Below are 21,620 nucleotides of genomic sequence, written 5' to 3' on the forward strand. Positions count from 1 at the left end.
ATATACAGAGTCTATGAATAAGTTGAATTTTATGGACATTAAAAGACCAGGGGGGTCTCACCCTCATTTAAGCGGTCTCAGTTAGGTTTTCACTATATATTTTGAATATCCAACTGGCACTTTGGGCGCTCCGTAAACATGGAAGACAGGAAGTGTACCCAAATTCCTTTTTGTCACGTTTGTATCTACCTATTAACTAAATGTCTGCATAATATAAGAAAGATTAAGAGATCAGAAGGCTCTCACCATTGCCCTGTGCTCTTTGTCCTAAAATTTTGACAATTTTTAGCTGAAAAGTGACAATCTAAGCCCTCCGTAGATATCGAAGATGACATTATTCTGGGAAATCCTTCTAATACAACCTTTACATATACAGAGTCTATGATTAAGTTGAATTTTATGGACATTAAAAGACCAGGGGGGTCTCACCCTCATTTAAGCGGTCTCAGTTAGGTTTTCACTATATATTTTGGATATCCAACTGGCACTTTGGGCGCTCCGTAAACATGGAAGACAGGAAGTGTACCCAAATTCCTTTTAGTCACGTTTGTATCTACCTATTAACTAAATGTCTGCATAATATTAGAAAGATTAAGAGATCAGAGGGCTCTCACCATTGCCCTGTGCTCATTGTCCTAAAATTTTGACAATTTTTAGCTGAAAAGTGACAATCTAAGCCCTCCGTAGATATCGAAGATGACATTATTCTGGGAAATCCTTCTAATACAACCTTTACATATACAGAGTCTATGATTAAGTTGAATTTTATGGACATTAAAAGACCAGGGGGGTCTCACCCTCATTTAAGCGGTCTCAGTTAGGTTTTCACTATATATTTTGAATATCCAACTGGCACTTTGGGCGCTCCGTAAACATGGAAGACAGGAAGTGTACCCAAATTCCTTTTAGTCACGTTTGTATCTACCTATTAACTAAATGTCTGCATAATATTAGAAAGATTAAGAGATCAGAGGGCTCTCACCATTGCCCTGTGCCCTTTGTCCTAAAATTTTGACAATTTTTAGCTGAAAAGTGACAATCTAAGCCCTCCGTAGATATCGAAGATGACATTATTCTGGGAAATCCTTCTTATACAACCTTTACATATGTAACACTCAGAAACGTGTCCATCCCCCTAAACGTGTCCGATTCCCTCAAACGTGTCCATATGACGTCACTGAACTGCAAAACATGTTTAGACGGTGCTAAAGGGCGCCAACATTTTTAAGAACGCCCAAACGTGTCCATTGTTTAAAGAACGCTCAAACGTGTTCATTCCCCCAAACGTGTCCATATAGAGCCTAAACGCTCAATTTAATTAAGTTAATTTTTGGTGTTCAAGTAACAATAAAATTTCCACCAATATTAAGTACATAATTTTGTTATTGTTCTTCTATTGACGTATTCTCCTTTTAATTTACTCTTTCATTTATTGTCTTACCTCTAAGCGTGACTGGAGAACAGAAATATGGTTAATAAGGTCTTCTTCCAACCGACAGTTAAATCCTTGCCAAAGTTGGGCGTCCGTTTGGCTATGTGGGATGTATAAGTACGTAGCCACGTCCAGTCAGAATGGGGATGTTAAACCTGAAACGTATAGGAAGAAATAGGCCTACCTAATGTATTTATTGTTGATACGTTCTAGTCTTGAATATGCATGAAATATTTGCCACTGGACGTTTAGCAACCACCAATCAATCAATTTATTGTCTTAGATATGCAAGAAATAATTGCCACAAGCAACAATCAGTTAATCTTTTACTTTTTCCTAGTCGATTATTACCTCTTTCACAATTGATTTAACGTAATGTGACAGTTAAAAGGATGATTCACATTCAAAATTACTTACATTTAATATTGGAATCTACGAATACATTTTTTAACGTATTTTAACGATACCTTTAGGTAATAACGGTTATGAATTATAAGGTTGGTATCAGGGATGCTAATGATAAATGCAAATTTATTCCTCTTGTTTATGTCTCTTTAGTGATGCTCGAACACAAAAACTGAATACCAGTACATACTTTGAAGAGCTGATAAAAAAAATCAGTGCAATATTCTCAAACATCATTAATATGCATGAAGTAAGACATCACCGGAGTATATTGGTACAAAAGAATTCACATAGTAAGCGATGAATTTAACTGTACAAAACTAATTAAAACTAATTAATTGCAATTTGTTTATGTTCGCTCTAAATATGTATGAAATATTTGTCATTGGACATTAAGCAATCAACAGTAAAGAGTTAATTTATATGTTGCAAATCAAACTTGCAATTATGCTAAATATGAACAACCGGCGTTGAACAAATTAGTGCTAATAAATTTTGGATGTTCTTCTTTCAACTCTGTTCCTTTTTTAATTTCCGGTAATTGTGCCCAAAAAACTTCAGCATTTATGTCCTTTGAATGCGGCTTTAATCTTTTTTTAGGATCCCAACATCTACAATCGTATAATTGAATTGCCGTAAACGTTATTGACGACACTGAGGACATAATAGCGCTAAAAGTTTTGAGACGTTCAGGCGTCTTAAAGTAGACACGTTTTGGCGAAAAACAATTATCGGACACGCTTGGGGTATGTGAAATCAGACACGTTTGGGGCGATTTATGATTTTACGGACACGTTTGGGCGAAATAGACACGTTTGGGGGGATGGACACGTTTGGGAGTGTCACACATATACAGAGTCTATGATTAATAAGACCAGGGGGGTCTCACCCTCATTTAAGCGGTCTCAGTTAGGTTTTCACTATATATTTTGAATATCCAACTGGCACTTTGGGCGCTCCGTAAACATGGAAGACAGAAAGTGTACCCAAATTCCTTTTAGTCACGTTTGTATCTACCTATTAACTAAATGTCTGCATAATATTAGAAAGATTAAGAGATCAGAGGGCTCTCACCATTGCCCTGTGCTCCTTGTCCTAAAATTTTGACAATTTTTAGCTGAAAAGTGACAATCTAAGCCCTCCGTAGATATCGAAGATGACATTATTCTGGGAAATCCTTCTAATACAACCTTTACATATACAGAGTCTATGATTAAGTTGAATTTTATGGACATTAAAAGACCAGGGGGGTCTCACCCTCATTTAAGCGGTCTCAGTTAGGTTTTCACTATATATTTTGAATATCCAACTGGCACTTTGGGCGCTCCGTAAACATGGAAGACAGGAAGTGTACCCAAATTTCTTTTAGTCACGTTTGTATCTACCTATTAACTAAATGTCTGCATAATATTAGAAAGATTAAGAGATCAGAGGGCTCTCACCATTGCCCTGTGCCCTTTGTCCTAAAATTTTGACAATTTTTAGCTGAAAAGTGACAATCTAAGCCCTCCGTAGATATCGAAGATGACATTATTCTGGGAAATCCTTCTAATACAACCTTTACATATACAGAGTCTATGATTAAGTTGAATTTTATGGACATTGAAAGACCAGGGGGTCTCACCCTCATTTAAGCGGTCTCAGGTAGGTTTTCACTATATATTTCTTTTTTGGGCTTTCCATAAATATTTCTATTTATATTTCTAAATGTTTCTAGAGTTATAGGTTTTTCCTTTTGTGTTAAGAAGTATCATATATAAAAGTACATATTTGAAGTTGTTTTATTGATAAAAATCTATATAACATAAAGACAAATATGCAACTTAGAAACGGGTTTATATTCGAGGACAACGAGAATTTAACACAGCTTGAAGAGGTCATTAAACGATTTCCTACGTATCTTATCAGTCCTCTTAACTATGAAAATCGTGCTTTTAATGCTATCAAGTATTTAATTTTTTTATGATTTTCAACTAAATTTTGAATATCCAACCGACTGCTAGCAGCCGGTTGGAAATTGAATATCGAATATCGAATAACGAACCGGCTGCTAACTTCACATTCATACAAAACTGTATTAAATTTTGGGAAAAATGACAGTAAGAATACTACATATATATAGCATGCACGTACCCACGTGGGGTTATTCAAAGTCTGTTAAATAAATGCTCAGATCATGTATTCCAATTGTTGTGTTCAGTGGCGGTTGCAAGAGAAAAAAAGGGTGGGTCTCTGTTTTATGACTTATATTTTGTATGGGGATATAAGGTTGGAGTTCCCTTTTAGGGTTTGTTGCCCCCACCCCCCCTTTTTAAATTATTTTCTTGATCCCGATTCCGCTCCTGGTGTTTTATTTTTTCCGACATTTATTTATTAATCAAACTTGGTGACTAAAGTTATTCAATTGTTGTTGTTTATCATAATGGTGGGATGGTCAGGCTAATTAATATATAGGTCTCTGGACATGCAGGGTTAATAAGAAGAATGTAAATGAACGTACTTGTTGAGTAAAATTGAGAATGGAAATGGGGAATGTGTCAAAGAGACAACAACCCGACCATAGAACAGACAACAGCAGAAGGTCACCAACAGGTCTTCAATGCAGCGAGAAATTCCCGCACCCGGAGGCGTCCTTCAGCTGGCCCCTAAACAAATATATATACTAGTTCAGTGATAATGAACGCCATACTAAACTCCAAATTGTACACAAGAAACTAAAATTAAAAATAATACAAGACTAACAGGCTAGAGGCTCCTGACTTGGGACAGGCGCAAAAATGCGGCGGGGTTAAACATGTTTATGAGATCTCAACCCTCCCCCTATACCTCTAGCCAATGTAGAAAAGTAAACGCATAACAATACGCACATTAAAATTCAGTTCAAGAGAAGTCCGAGTCTGATGTCAGAAGATGTAACCAAAGAAAATAAACAAAATGACAATAATACATAAATAACAACAGACTACTAGCAGTTAACTGACATGCCAGCTCCAGACTTCAATTAAACTGATTGAAAGATTATGTCTTCATCATATGAATATCAGGCACAATCCTTCCCGTTAGGGGTTTAGTATCATACCATCATAACATATATGAGAAGAACATAACCCGTGTCATGCCAACAACTGGTTTTTAAATAAATGTGTTTAGTGCCGATGCAAAGACCCTATAAGTGAATCAATATTAACGCCAAAATATGCAATCTTTAATGACCTGACAACAGTATCGTAACTATATCCCTTCTTAATAAGTCTATGTAAAGGTTTTGTTAGCTTCAGAGGTGAATACTGACATTTTTGTGCTTTATAAAGAATATTTCCATAAAAAATTGGATGTGAAATACCTGAACGTATAAGAAGTTTGCATGTTGAGCTATATTTACGAATGATGTCCTTATACCGATGATAAAATTTAGTAAATGTTTTGAGTAGTATACATTTAAGTATTATTTATCATTCATGATCAGCCGAAATCCCGGTTTGGGCAATTAAAACAGTAAAACAACAGTATTAGTTCAAGCAGCGATTCTTATTTCTCTACAAAAAGCATTTATACATGTAAGGTGACAGAAAAATAGAAAAAAGCCAATTTATATATTATTTCATTCCAGTTCTGAGTCAATAATTATGGAACATCTTCTGAAAGTGCTGCATCCTGAAAATTTGAAATATAAATGACACTTAGAACTACTGTTTGATATAGGACAAGCCAAAACTATATATATTTTTTAATTCTTTAATTTCTTTTATGTAGTCGTCTCAAATCTTCTTGGCTGAAATACATAAAACACACACGTTCAAATAGACCTTACACAACCACCCTATCCCGCGTATAATATCAAGTGATGTTACAAATATATATATATACATGAGGTCCTGATTCCAACCGTAGATATTTCGATGCGTCAACCTTTAACTTTGGTAGCCGATAACCCTATCCACTGAACAGCTCTTGTATAAGCTGCTGAGAACTATCCATAAAATTCGTTTAATGGTCACAACATCTCACAAAACGTATGATTTCTGAGAAAAAAGTTTTAAACTCTGAAGCAATTTGAATGTTACTCCATAGGAATGAATAGTTAATTGTTAATTATAAAATCACAACCGTTAATGTTGTCAAAGAGTGTAGCAGAAAATTGTCCTTTTTTCTGAAATTCCAGATTCCAGGTAGTCACCAAATCGGGGAATAACATTTGGCCCAAATCAATTAAGTATTATAGAATGTACACAAAATTACATGTATATCTTTATCTCGTAGAACTAACTTAAAACCCTATTTTACAGCCATCGGATTTGAGTGTGTAGGTTCAAACAAAATCTTTGGTTACCTTCCTTGCTATAGCTGAAGCGTAAAGTCATTACTAGGTTTACCTTTACTACCCTTCTATGAGAATAGACTAGTCTGACATATAACTAATCTATTGTATATTGGATTTTGTTTGAATGGACACAATTAAGTCCGATAATAGCTGTAATGTTTTCTGATTTTGGGTTGTTGTCTTCCTCCTCTATTGTTTACTACACAGAAAAAAAACATACTTTACTAGAATGCAATGTAGCCTATTTGAAGAATATTTTTTACTTTTATTGGAATTGAAAGATATTTATAACTGAAAATCATGCTATTCATATTATAATTGATATAACAATCAAAATTATAACAATTTATGACCATATCACAATTGTAAAGTGTACTTTATCGGGTGCATTATGGTATACAGCTGTCTGTCTGTCCATCCACTTGTCGCTATGAGTAATCTTAATAATCTTAAGTTGTATGTTTGATTTCGTGAATAATATATCTCTTTGGTTTTTCACTGCATTGAAATAAAGAACTATGTATCCTGCGCTTTATCTATTGTCTGGTGCTTATTGGTAGGTGTTTTGGTTAGAAGCCAGTATCGTTATAAGAATAATGAATTATAAATAAAAACTTTGGAAAGGCAAATACCCGACCAAATTGTACAAAGCAACCCCATACCACCAATTGGCTTTCAACACAGCGAGAATTTCCGTACCCATAGTTGGGCTACTAGCAGTAAATAACATGCCAGCACTTGATTATATATCAATCAATTAGTTTATGTATGTAGCAAAATGAATATTATAGAAATACCAGAAAACAGAATACGGTTTTCCGATCTTGGAGAGGAGGTTGTGCCATATGATGGAACGTCTTTCATTATAACAGGCAGAAAAGTAAACAGCTGCATCTTTGGGAAAGACAAACATGTAGCTGATAAAAAAATTAAACAACGGGACAAAGCCAGCAATCTTGAGGTATGCCAATACTTTAAGTCTCTATTATTAAAGAATAAAAAAAAAATAACTTGAAACAGAATTTTATTCAGTTTAAAATCAACAAAACACCGAATGGAAAAGGAGAATGTGTCATTAAGACAACAACCCGACAAAAATGCTCAAAACAACACAAGACCAACAATTGGTATTCAACACAGCGGGACATCACGGTCCCAGAGGTCCCGAAACACGAATTATCTGAACATCAATTGTCTACTATAGGGCGATCTATTGAATCCATAGGGGGGTCTACAGGATCCCCTGTTATCTGAACATTAAGTGTCTGCTATAAGGCAAACTATTGAATCCATAGGGCGGTCTACAGGATCCCCTGTTATCTGAACATTAAGTGTCTACTAAAAGACGATTTATTGAATATGATAGGGCGGTCTACAGTATCCCCTGTTATCTGAACATTAAGAGTCTACTATAGAGTGATATATTGAATCCATATGGCGGTCTAGTGGATCCCCTGTTATCTGAATATTGAGTGTCTACTTTAAGGCGACTTATTGAATCCATAGGGCGGTCTACAGGATCCCCTTTTATCTGAATATTGAGTGTCTACTTTAAGGCGATCTATTGAATCGATAGGGCGGTCTACATGATCACCTGTTATCTTAACTTTAAGTATCTACTAAAGGGCGATCTATTGAATCAATAGGGCGGTCTAAAGTCCTCTGTTATCTGAACATTAGGTGTCTACTATAGAGCGATATATTGAATCCATATAGCGGTCTACAGGATCCCCTGTTATCTGAACATTGAGTGTCTACTATAGGGCAATCTATTTAATCCATAGGGCGGTGTACAGGATTCCCTGTTGTCTGAACATTATTTGTCTACTATAAGGCGATTTTTGGAATCCATAGGGTGGTCTTCAGGATCCCCTGTTATCTGCACACTAAGTGTCTACTATAGGCCGATCTATTGAATCCATAGGGCGTGTTACAGGATCCCCTGTTATCTGAACATTATGTGTATACATGTACTATAGGGCGATCTATTGAATCCATAGGGCTGTCTACATGATCCCCTGTTACCTGTACATTAGGTGTCTTCTATAGAGCGATTTATTGAATCGATATAGCGGTGTACAGGATCCCCTGTTATCTGAACATTAAGTTTCTTCTTTAGGGCGATCTATTGAATCAATTGGGTGGTCTACAGTCCTCTGTTATCTGAACATTAAGTGTCTACTATAATGCGATATATTGAATCTATATGGCGGTCTACTGAACGCCTGTTATCTGAACATTTAGTTTTCACTAGAGGGGAATCTATTTAATCATAGGGCGGTGTACAGGATTCCCTGTTATCTGCACATTTGTTTCTACTATAGGGCGATCTGTTGAATCAATAGGGCGGTCTACAGGATCCCCCGTTATCTGAACATTAAGTGTATACTATAGGGGATCTATTGAATCCATAGGGCGGTCTACAGGATCCCCTATTATCTGAACTTAAGTGTCTTCTTAAGGGCGATCTGTTGAATCAATACGGTCTACAGTCCTATGTTATAAGAACATTAAGTGTCTACTATAGAGCGATATATTGAATCCATATGGCGGTCTACAGGATCCCCTGTTATCTGAACATTGAGTGTCTACTATATGGTGATCTTTATAAATCCATAGGGCGGTGTACATGATCCCCTGTTATCTGCACATTTGTTTCTACTATAGGGCGATCTGTTGAATCCATAGGGCGGTATACAGGATCCCCCGGTATCTGAACATTAAGTGTATACTATAGGGGATCTATTGAATCCATAGGGCGGTCTACAGGATCCCCTATTATCTGAACATTAAGTGTCTTCTTAAGGGCGATCTGTTGAATCAATACGGTCTACAGTCCTATGTTATAAGAACATTAAGTGTCTACTATAGAGCGATATATTGAATCCATATGGCGGTCTACAGGATCCCCTGTTGTCTGAACATTGAGTGTCTACTATAGGGTGATCTTTATAAATCCATAGGGCGGTGAACAGGATCCCCTGTTGTCTGAAAATAATGTGTCTACTATAGGGCGATCTTTTGAATCCATAGGGCGGTCTACAAGATCCCCTGTTATCTGCACATTAAGTGTCTACTAAAAGGCGATCAATTGAATCCATAGGGCGGTCAACAGGATCCCCCTGTTATATGAACATTAAGTGTATATTATATGGCTATCTATTGAATCCATAAGGCGGTCCACAGTCCTCTGTTATCTGAACATTAAGTGTCTACTATAGGGTGATCTATTGAATCCATAGCGCGGTCTATAGTATCCCTTTTTATCTGAACATTAAGTGTCTACTATAGGGTGATCTACTGAATCCATAGGGCGGTCTATAGTATCCCTTTTTATCTGAACATTAAGTGTCTACTATAGGGTGATCTATTGAATCCATAGGGCGGTCTATAGTATCCCTTTTTATCTGAACATTTAGTGTCTACTATAGAGCGATATATTGAATTCATAGGGCGGTCTACAGGATCCCCTGTTGTCTGAACATTATGTATAAAAAAGATGTGGTGTGATTGCATCATCATGTATCTATTATAGGGCGTTCTATCGGATCCCCTGCGAGGTCTATAGGACCACCTGTTGTTTATTCATCATGTATCTATAACAGGGCGTTCTATAGGATCATCGGGGCGGTCTATAGGATCCCGTATTGTTTAATAATTGTGTATCTGCTTTAGGGCGTTCTATAGGATCCCCGGGGCGGTGTATAGGATCCCGTTGTTTTTTAAACATGTATCTATTTGACGTATACACTAGAGGGCGGCCTATAGGATCCCCTGATTTTTTTCATTATGTTTCTAGTATGAGGCGTTCTATAAGATCCTCTGGACCGTCTATAGGAACCCCTGTTGTTTATTCATCATGCATCTTTAACAGGGCGTTCTATAGGATCCTCGGGGCGGTCTATAGGATCCCGTATTGTTTAATAATTGTGTATCTGCTTAAGGGCGTTCTATAGGATCCGCGGGGCGGTGTATAGGATCCCGTTGTTTTTTAAACATGTATCTATTTGACGTATATACTAGAGGGCGGTCTATAGGATCCCCTGATTTTTTTCATTATGTTTCTAGTATGAGGCGTTCTATAAGATCCTCTGGACCGTCTATAGGATCCCATGTTCTTTGTTCATCATGTATCTATAACAGGGCGTTTTATAGGATCCCCTGGGCGGTCTATAGGATCCCTTATTGTTTATTAATTGTGTATCTGCTATGGAGCGTTCTATAGGAACCCCTGTGGGGTCTATATGATCACCTGTTGTTTAATAATCGTGTATCTGCTATATGGCGTTCTATATGATCTCCGGGGCAGTCTATAGAATCACCTGCTGTTTGTTCATTATGTTTCTAGTATAAGGCGTTCTTTAAATCCTCTGGGCCGTCTATAGGTTCCCCTGTTGGTTGTTCATCATGTATCAATAACAGGGCGTTGTATAGGATCCCCTGGGTGGTCTATAGGATCCCCTGTTGTTTAATAATCGTGCATCTGCTATAGGGCTTTCTATAGGATCCCCGGGTCGGTCTATAATATCCCCTATTGTTTAATAATCGTGCATCTGCTATAGGGCGTTCTATAGGATCCCTGGGTCGTTCTACAGAACGACTAGATAAATAATGTTCAGACAACAGGGGATCCTGTAGACTGCCCATGCGATCCTGTAGAAAGCCCGTTAGTTGTACATGATAAACAAACAACAGGGGATCCTATGAAACCTTCTATAGTAGTTCCAACATAAACAAACAACAGGGGATCCTGTAGACCGCCCAGGGGGTCCTGTAGAACGCCCTTTTGTATATATACATGAAAACCAAACATAAGGGGGTCATATACAATGTCTTATAGTAGATAAATAATGTTCAGAAAACATGGGGTCCTGTAGACCGGCCAGGGGATCCCGTAGAACGCCCTATAGTATTTACATGATAAACAAACAACAGGGGATCATACAAAACGTTCTATAGTAGATACATCAAAAACAAACAACAGGGCATCCTATAGAACGTTAAATAGTAGATACATCATAAACAAAGAACAGGGGATCCTATAGAAGGTCCTATCTTAGATCTTAACAAGGGATCCTGTAGAACGCACTGTAGTATATACATGAAAAACAAACAACAGAAGATCCTATAGAACGTCCTATAGTAGATATATAATGTTCAGACAACAGGGTATCCTGTAGGCCGATCAGGGGATCCTGTAGAAAACCCTATAGTATATACATGATAAACAAACAACAGGGGAACCTATAGAATTTCCTATCTCTGATGCATATATTTTTAAGAAAAGGGGATCCTGTAGAACGCCCTATAGTATATACATGAAAAACAAAAAACAGGGGATCCTATAGAACGTCCTATAGTAGATATATAATGTTGAGAAAATAGGGGATCCTGCAGACCGACCAAGGGATCCTATAGAAAGCCTTATAGTATATACATGATAAACAAACAACAGGGGAACCTATAGAAGGTCCTATCTTAGATGCATAATTTTCAAACAACAGGGGTTCCTGTAGACCGTCCAGGGGATCCTATAGAAAGCCCTATAGTATATACATGATAAACAAACAACAGGGTATCCTATAGAACGTCCTATAATAGATATATAATGTTGAAAAAACAGGGGATCCTGCAGACCGCCCAAGGGATCCTATAGAACGCCTTATATACATGATAAACAAACAACAAGGGAACCTATAGAAGGTCCTATCTTAGATGCATAATTGTCAAACAACAGGAGATCCTGTAGAACGCCCTATAGTATAAAAATGAAAAGCAACCAACAGGGGATCTTATAGAACGGCCTATAGTAGATATATAATGTTCAGACAACAGGGGATCCTGTAGGACGCCCTATAGTATATACATGAAAAACAAACAACAAGGGATCCCATAGAACGTTCTATAGTAGATATATAATGTACAGACAACAGGGGTCATGTAGACCGCCCAGGGGATCCAGTAGAACGCCCTAATAGTAGCTTCATTATAAACAATTAACAAGGGTTCCTATAGAACGCCCTATAGCAGAATGTTCAGACAACAGGGGGTCCTGTAGACGGCCCAGGGGATCCTTTGAACGTCCTTTAGTAGAAGTTTTATATCGAGACAGATTTATTTTTTATTCAAATGCAAACCTAGCAATTTTTTTTTCAATCAATCCAAAGCCAGAATTTAGTATTCAACATCATACATGCTTATTGAAGATGAATTCAGAATTGTCTTTGAGCAACTGTATACTAGGCCCGATCTTTTTAATTATCAAAATGAAGGCCAGATTAATTCGTTTCTTTAAACGCAGACCAGCTCCCCCGCCACCCCCTCGAACACACTCCCGTAAAGAAAATTTCTCGTGCCTTATTACGTGTAAGCTACATTTTTTTCAATTTGTCTACATCAAAGTAATCTTTTAAGCGGTTAATAAAAATATTATTAACTCCATAGTATATTCAAAGCCAAGGGACCACGTGCATGGGACATTTGCAGGTCTTTACAACATAATTAAGGCACCACTACCACAGGCACTTGTCTCAGGATTTTTTCCCCCCATTATACCTTAATATAACACCTTGTGTTATATAAAGGTATATATGAAATTTTTTTTCTGAGACAAGCGCATGTGACCACTACTGTTTGTCATATATATATGAAATATCATGTATTTTAAAAAGGAATCTGTATTTGCTTAAAGAGGGCACAATGATATATGCTACTGTAATGCGGTACATTTTCCTATTTTTCATGTGATAAAAAAATAAATAAAGCAAATTCACCTGAGTGTTACATGAAAGTTAATGATTTTGCATCGTTTTTTTTAGATAGTTTTACATGTTGAGAATATTCTATTTTTAGCATTAGTATTTTCAGAATCGTTTATAAATAGCCTAGCTATAAATAGAATATGCATAATTCATGAATCGTGACGTAGGGCGGTCTACGAGATCCCTTCTTCCGCTTACTATAGCACAGTCACGTGATCCATATGGTTTTGATCAAGTGGACAAAGTATGAATTATAGGTCTTGATGGCGGAGCAAAATGGACGACAGATAGTCATCCAAATGCATTAATACTATCTCCGAATGAAGCAATTACAATTGCAAATGCCTTCAAAAGCAAAGATTTCACCCCATTCATTACAAATGATATTTATGCTGACGGAATAAAGTATACCTTCCTAAAAGAAGAAAATAAGAAAATTGTGTTCGCCGAATCGAGTGAGAAACGCGGGTTGATATTCTAAAGATCTAAAACTGCTGTCATTATCGCGTATACCAAGAGAGGAGGTCGGAAATAGTATCAATATAAAGCTGTCCGTGTAATTGCCGAATATTTAGAGGCTAGGAATATGAAATAAATCGTACAATATCCGTTCACTAGTACATTAGAAAAATTTCATGTATGTCAATTATTTCATTTAAAAATCACTTCATTCAATAAATATCACCTAAGTTACAAATAGCAAATGAAGTTCAACAACCGAGGTAATTAAGTGTTTGAGGTACATGTGATTGTTAGTTTAAAAAAAAAAAGATACGATGAGCCCGGAGTGCGAATTGCATTATTTTTAGGAACTAACGCTTATCCATTATGTTTTGTACTTAAACTACTGCTGTGACGATTTGTCTACAAATTACAGTTATCTTTAGTGAGTTCAAATAACCCCTGGTTAATTCTCGTGAACGATGCAATAATACATTCATTAGACGTATACTGTCATTTTGATGGTTTCAATAAAAGACGAAAATCACTTACACCGTAAGGAGTATGCGTCATACATAAATCTATTATTGACAAAATAAAGCACCTTTTAATCGTGTTCCAGTAAAAAAAAAATCTTAATCGACCTTTCGGTTTAACTTATTACATTTCACAAATGGAAAAATATCCATTGAAACAAACGAAATTGACTCACACATCAAATCAGCAATGTAAGACATTGACACATATAGAAATCGACAGTTAGGGTCAATTATGAAGTAAACCCACGTATTGAGTCCTTCTCGTGTTACTTTTGGTTATGTTGTTTGAGTAATATCTTAAATTTTCTACCGGTATTTCCCTGTCAAAAATTTGATCATTTGAATATAAAACTTTTACATTAATTGAGACCAATAGATTGATATTTATATTGGTTGTTTACAAACTAGGCAATGTCTAAAATTAGACCAAATTTTGCTGTATCGGATTTCAAAGTTAGAAACACGACACTTATTGGAATTCATAATATAACTAAAGTAACCCGTGTTGAAAATCGAGTATTTTATTGTAAAAGAGAACAATTTTATTTTTAGAACAACCTATTCTCCAAATACCTTACGAAAGAGATGGTGTTGTCTGATTATATTGATATTACGCAGTAGATCTAATAAAATGTCTAATTTGTTTGTTGCTATTGTGTTGTAACTGCATGCAGTGCAATGGGACAGCAGGATTTAAAACAAAAACACTTTATAGCTTTTGACACAGGCACATATACCTTTTTCTGTATTTTTTGTTGATGATTGTTTTTGTCATGGAAATATAAGTTAATGTCTTATTGGTTATTTATTTCAATAGCAACTCAGATCACCACCGTTTTGCCTTGAGATCATCTAATGTAATCTTTAGTTTTTGCATGCAGTTGTTTGTGAACAATTACACTAACTGAGAGTTTGAGTATTTTCATTTGAAGGTACAGTACAATATATATTCATTGAATATGCATCAGAGCTATTAACCATAACATGTCAAGAGTTGTCTATCGAAAAATGGCGAGTTACATCGTGAAAACTGAACAAAACATCATCACCAATGAAAAAAGAAAAGCATTCATGAAATTTCCTATTTACTACTATAGCATAAAAAAGTTAAAATCACCAGTAAAATATAGATTTTTGTGCAATGTCGTGCTAAGTAAACCAACATTCCCTTTTTCTGAATAGTCCTAAATATCAATCCAAACAAATCATGAGTGTAAACAATGGAAGTAAAAGTAGTTTACGAATACAGAAGGTATGATCAAAGAAGCATTTGGCTGTGCAGAACATATGAGATAATCTACAAAGTTAATGTTTATAAACTTTAAGTTGAATATGAAGTTATCATATTTAACGTTTAATGGTTACCATCCTTATTTGGTTTGCCGTTATTGAATATCGGTGTCATAGATGACCAGGAATATGTTACACTAGTCATAGTCATAATTTTCTCCTCGATTGCAACATCACAAAATGCGACTTTTTGGTGAAGTTTTACTCACCATGAGCGCCACGATAGACGCGTACCACTAGTGGAGCTTGAACTGCAAGGGTGTGCGCTGGTTGCATCTCTGTCCTTAAAGAATGATGCAGCATAACAAATTTGAATGTCACCTCCATCGTGCCACTAAAGCTATATATATATATAATATATATATATATATATATATCAAGTTTTCTGCTTGAAGATTTTTTTAGACTGTTGTATGTCGATTTAATAGTTTTCTTTTGGCCACTGTATTTGTCTGTTTTCTTGTTCTTACATTTTGTTATAGACACGTTCATATTTTCATTTTATTTTCTTACTTTACACACATGCTGAGTAATTTGTAACGTCAGGTTGAAATTGAGTTAAACTTACGGACGGACAGATCAACACAATATACCAGTCACTCTAAGAATTAATAAACAAATAACAATCACTAGTGTACAAATAAATGTGTTTTTTGTATACTCTAACACAGTGTAACACCAAAGCCTTATCATATTAAAATCAAACAATGATTGAATATCCGAAATATCTGTAAAAGAGAGGCGGAAGATACCAAAGGGATATTCAAATTCATAAGACGATGACAAACTGACAATGCCATGGCAAAAAACGAAAACCAAAAAGACAAACAACAGTAAACAAAACACAACATAGAAAACTTAAGACTGGGCAATACAATCCCAACCAAAAACTTTGGGTGATATGAAGCGCCCAGGAAGGGTTGGCAGATCCTGTTCAACGTCTGGCATCCGTCGTGTTGTGAATGTAAGCAGAAGCGCCCCGGAAGGGTAAGAAGATCCTGCTCAACGTCTTGCTTTCGTCGTGTTGTGAATGGAAGTAGAGGACCCCCGAAAGGGTAAGCAGATCTTGCTCAACGTCTGGCATCCGTCGTGTTGTGAATGTAAGTACAGCCTATGTGATAAGTTTAATTCGTACATGAATTGAAATAAGCATAAACTTACAGGATCAACTGATCGGCAGGAATAAAACACCCTACTTACGTTCATTTATACAGAATCCATTAACATTATTCAGAAGGAATATACAGGAATCAAACGCCCTTTGAAATAACTAATTATACATTGAAAAATAATTAGACCATTTGGGGATGTGGAATTGGACATGTTTGGGCACTTTTTTATTTAAAGGACACCTTTGGGCGAAATTAACACATCTTAGAGTGTTAAATATATGAGAAATAGAGAAATATGATCAATGGTCACAAAATTATTTAATTACAGGTAATCCACTAATCTGATGGCCATGGGTGGTATTAAAAAGAAAAGAATCATTCAGACAGCTGAGCATATCCATTTAGATAAATTTTCACACGACCTAGCAGTTGGTAACATTTGCCGAACTTAATTAGACTTAAGGTTGATGGAAATAAAATCCAAGGGGGGAGGAGGGGGGTCTTTCCACAAAAATCTTGCGTCGTAAGTTGTACTGAAATGGTCATGACTTACAAGTTTTTTTTGTGAAATTGGTCGCTGACCTTCCAATTTTTTGGGAGCATGCAACAGATAACACACATATTTTTTATTGGCCTAAAATAAAACTGCACATAATTATAAGGATCAATAATTTAACAAATAAGGATTAGTAAACAAAAATGCCCCCATTTACTAATAAATGGACTTATTTTTTGGCAGTCACCATTACACATTAACACTGATAGCTGCTTTGCAGGTGAGGAAACCCTTTCCCATTTTGTTTTGTCTTGCTACAACAAAGTCACCAAAGCTTAACTAAGGTACAAAAAAATGTATTCTGTTTTTGGCATAGCCAATGATGTTTTCAATTTGTTAAAGATTATACATGTAATTACAATTTCTTTGACTCCCAATATAATCTTAATTGACTAGGATTGTCAGTCTTCCTACCAACGGTTGGTAGTTCTCTCCAGCCAATCTGACCACTACAAAATAGCCGATAGTGCAGCAGCTACTGTGCTGAAAGTGGCATTAAAACACCTGTCAATCAATCAATAATTACATGTGGGTTAGTTTAACGGGAACCACTTATGGGAAGTCAATGATATTTGGTGTGGTGTTGTACATGTATCAGCATTATTATATCTCATCCGTGGAGATTAGTTGGTCAAACCCCTTTGCCATGGTCTATTGATTTTGAAAATGACAATAAGACAACCGCATCGACATAATCTTACATGTACATTGTACAAGCATATTATCAATATTGCGAACGAAGTTAATCCACTCGATCTACGGTACATTGTCATATTCCTTTCATATTTATATAAATAAATCCCACGTCGATATTACAACAATCAGACAACAACCCAACGCCAAACTGAAAGATAATTGAAAGACATCTAGAGGTCAATATACAGTCTCAAACAATAGACAAAATAAAAAAAAGAATACAGCCAATTACTAGTATTGAAAAAAATTATTACATGAATTTGCAAGATTTAAAATATTATATCTTTCACACTTTTTTGAGTTTTAGGTTCCACCTACCATTTGACAAAACTGTGATTTCATTGCGGCTAGTCTGTAAAAAGGATGTCAATTAGAGAAGCCAATACTTTTGGGACATTGATTTGAAAACAACAAATAGACGTCTATTAAAGGGGTACATAATTGGTCGTAGATTTTGAATCTTGAGGAATGGAGGTCGATTAAAGACCGTACGTCAATCTGAGTCTTATATATGTATACACATATTATTGATTCAGTTGTGACGGTAAATAGACACTGATAAATCTGATGACATTTTATTGTTTTGAATGTTTGTTCACCAGTTTACTATTATTAGGTGGAAGTATGTTCTTATTTCAAAAAGAGGGACACTCAGCCTATATCAATTTGTGCATGAAGCGATTGCTACTTGCTAGGTACCGAATGATTTTACCACAACTTTGTAAAAGTTTTAACCGGTGTATATACTGATAATATAAAAAAAAACTTTTCTTTTTCAGGACTTCTGATCCATGTAGTATGGCATGTTTGTGAGATGTGGTTATGGAGGATGGATGTTCATGAAGGGCCTGTAGTTCAAAGTATATCACTGGATTGAGCTCTTTGTCTAAGTGTATTATTAAAGTGCTTTGCTTTGAGCTCAGTTAATTGTTATGCAATTCATTCTTGGTGAAATAAAGATTTGACAGACAACTCACATCTGCACAAGGAATTGTTGAAGTAGTATCCATTCTATGTAAGTAGTAATGGGGAGATAAAAGAATTTTATTTACATTTTAACAATTGTTTTTGTCAAGAAGCCAAATAAAAAAACCCCACAAATTTACCAAACAACGCTACTCGTGCTACTAGCAATATGATGCTAGGTGGTTTTGTTACACTTTTGTTAAACATCTGTACTGCCTACTGACGACTCAGTCCTGAGTGTAAATGGTCATTCACTATGTAAAAGAAAAGGACAAAATTCATAAGGCCTATCTGGCCTAATTGATTTCTAAAATTATGTGTCATTATTCAACATTTTTCATTCATTCGTTAATTTCTTAATCTGTGTGAACAGCACTGTTCACTTTCATACCACAACAAAACTAGCTTACTGTACTGGTATCACTTATATTTGTATCCGTATAACAAAAAAATCTTGAAACAAGAATAATTTTGCAATACCTTTTTCATTTTGAATACTAAAACTTTTTAGATAATTAAAACATATTAAGTAAATGTTCATATCTACAAGAAATTTTATCAGCTGACTTTTGTAGAAGTTATGAGTCTTTGAAGCATGCTCACAAAGGTTCTTTTATTGATATCATTTTCATACTGGTCACATTTTTTTTGACCAGGCTTTGGAAAAGACATTTTTGAAGGAAGAACTAACAAAAAATAACACAGAAGTTTACTTTCTAGCTCATCTAGCCCCAAGCTACATGTCAGGCATTGTCATTACTTAAAACCATTAAATATCTTCTGAGAAATAATTTCGACATTTAAACCAAATCTTTTACTAATGATACTGGGAAGATCCTTAACTAATTTACAGCTTTTGTGGACAAACCCGAATAAGAAATGACCACCACAAAAGAACATAAATAGAACCATACAAATAGTAGATGCATGCATGTTCTCAGATACCATCTCCCATATTAAAATCACATTATGCAGAAATGCACCTAATGTGTTCCTCTCCTAGCCATCCAAAATCAAAGATTTGGAACATATTTTATCATAATCATTTGGTAATCAATGCAATTAGTGTCTCCTCCATGACAGTTTTGAACATTAAAACTAAATATTAAATAAACAACACTGCTAATGTTTAGTGTTTGGTTCAGGTTGGCTGTCATTGTGCAACACAGTTTAATATAGAACCCTATGGGAAAAACAGAGAACTCTTTTTGTCAGAAAACACTGTCAAACATCCAAACATACTATCCACACTGATCTGTGTCCACACTTGTAATTCATTGAAAAATCTTTTTTTAACATATTTACAACTTTGAAATTCTAATTTTGCTACTTGTTTTTCCTAAATTTTTTACCACTCTGTATCAGCTAGGCACAAATTACAATTATACAATAGAAATACAGGGATTCGGAAAAACCCTTTTTTTCCAATTTATTTGGGTGTATAAGCGTTGACCGATCGAAGAACATTTTGTAGCGATTCATACTTAAAACGTGCGCACGATCAATGCTTTTCCAACCCGATAAAAATACAACAAGAGGCATTTAATTCTTATAATTACATGTGTTTATGCTTCAATCGTAAAATTACTTTTTTCTTTGCATTGTTGTGACGTTGTTATGGAAAGCACGTGATGTCATGAATGATGCATTTTATTGAAAAAAAACAAGTGATTTGGAAATGCCTCTCGACAGTGATCAGCCAATCAAAAGTTCAGATTATTATGGACAATACCTGTTATAAAATTATTTCTTAACAGTATCAATTAGATTAAAAATCAAAGTACATTGCAATTTGTTTTGTTCTTCAAATTCTAGACACTATTTACAGTAGTTTAAATGCATTTCCATTCCATGTCCACTCATTTCTTGTCAATTTAATTACAATCTACCTGACAGGTATTGATTTATGGATACAGTACTTATTTGATAATGATATATAAAAAGTTGCAAAAATGAATATAATTTAGAGCAGAGATGAAAATTTGTTTGATTTTACCTATAAAAGGAATGATTATTTCGAATTCTCAATCAAAATAAAGATTCGTTTTAGAGGAAAGTCCTACAGTGGCTGGATGCAGAAATATAAAAAGCGAAAAAGGTGAAAAGACCACTACCAGCCACAAGATGTCTGGCCTCTCAATCTAAGATTAAACTTGCTTGTCTTGTGATAAATGTAAACCTTATCAAGAATTCATTTTATCAATGATACAACATAGATCCTCCGCTAGCGATATCTATTTTTTACTATTATATCAGGATTTGCAATTTTAAAGATTATATAAATGTTCATCATAAATTTGTATTCTGTTTTGTTATAACATTAAGCGCTTGGGTATACATGTACTTTGTCAAAATAGAACATTCTAGTGATTAAGTATTTGGATATTTTATCTAAGAGAACAATCTCCTTTTAAATCGTTCAAATTCGATCGCAAATTCTATCCATTTGTTAGTCTTTCATGTTACATTAAGTTTGCATTGATTTTAAAGTTCTTATACTACGTTCATGAATTTTGTTAAGATAGGGACATCAATCATAGTTCTGATTTTTGCAATTTGAATTTAATATTATAGGATCTATCAATGGGTTTCTTTTGAACGTAATAAGTTGTTGTTTATCATTAATCGATCGTCTATTAATGAATATTTTATTTAAAATATACAAAAAATTATTCAATTCAGACCTGTTCTGGTATTATCCTGCATTTAAATGGTAAATTTACTTTTTTCATAGCGGTGTCATATTAATTCTTATTTAAATTTATTTTTTTCTTATTTTGACGTAAAGTATTAAATACTAAGTCCATTTTTTTTTTACAGTTCAATACCTATCTGTTTAAGAATAATATCTTTGACATAGGTACAAAAATAATATATATACACTTTTACATCTATTACATATTTAACGATCGACATCTTTCGGTCTGTACTAAAAAAATAAAGATAAAATGTAAACTTCTTTTTAGGAAGGTCTAAACATAAAAAAAAAATACAGGTAATATTTTATCAATGAAAGCACTTCAAGTCATTCTCAGATGGGCCTTAAAAAAATGCAAACAACACGTTATAAATTTCATGTGTCCGAAGCGCTTTTCTGGATT

This window comes from Mytilus californianus, unplaced genomic scaffold, assembly GCF_021869535.1.
Source record: "Mytilus californianus isolate M0D057914Y unplaced genomic scaffold, xbMytCali1.0.p SCAF_8, whole genome shotgun sequence".
NCBI classification, from domain to species: Eukaryota; Metazoa; Mollusca; class Bivalvia; order Mytilida; family Mytilidae; genus Mytilus; species Mytilus californianus.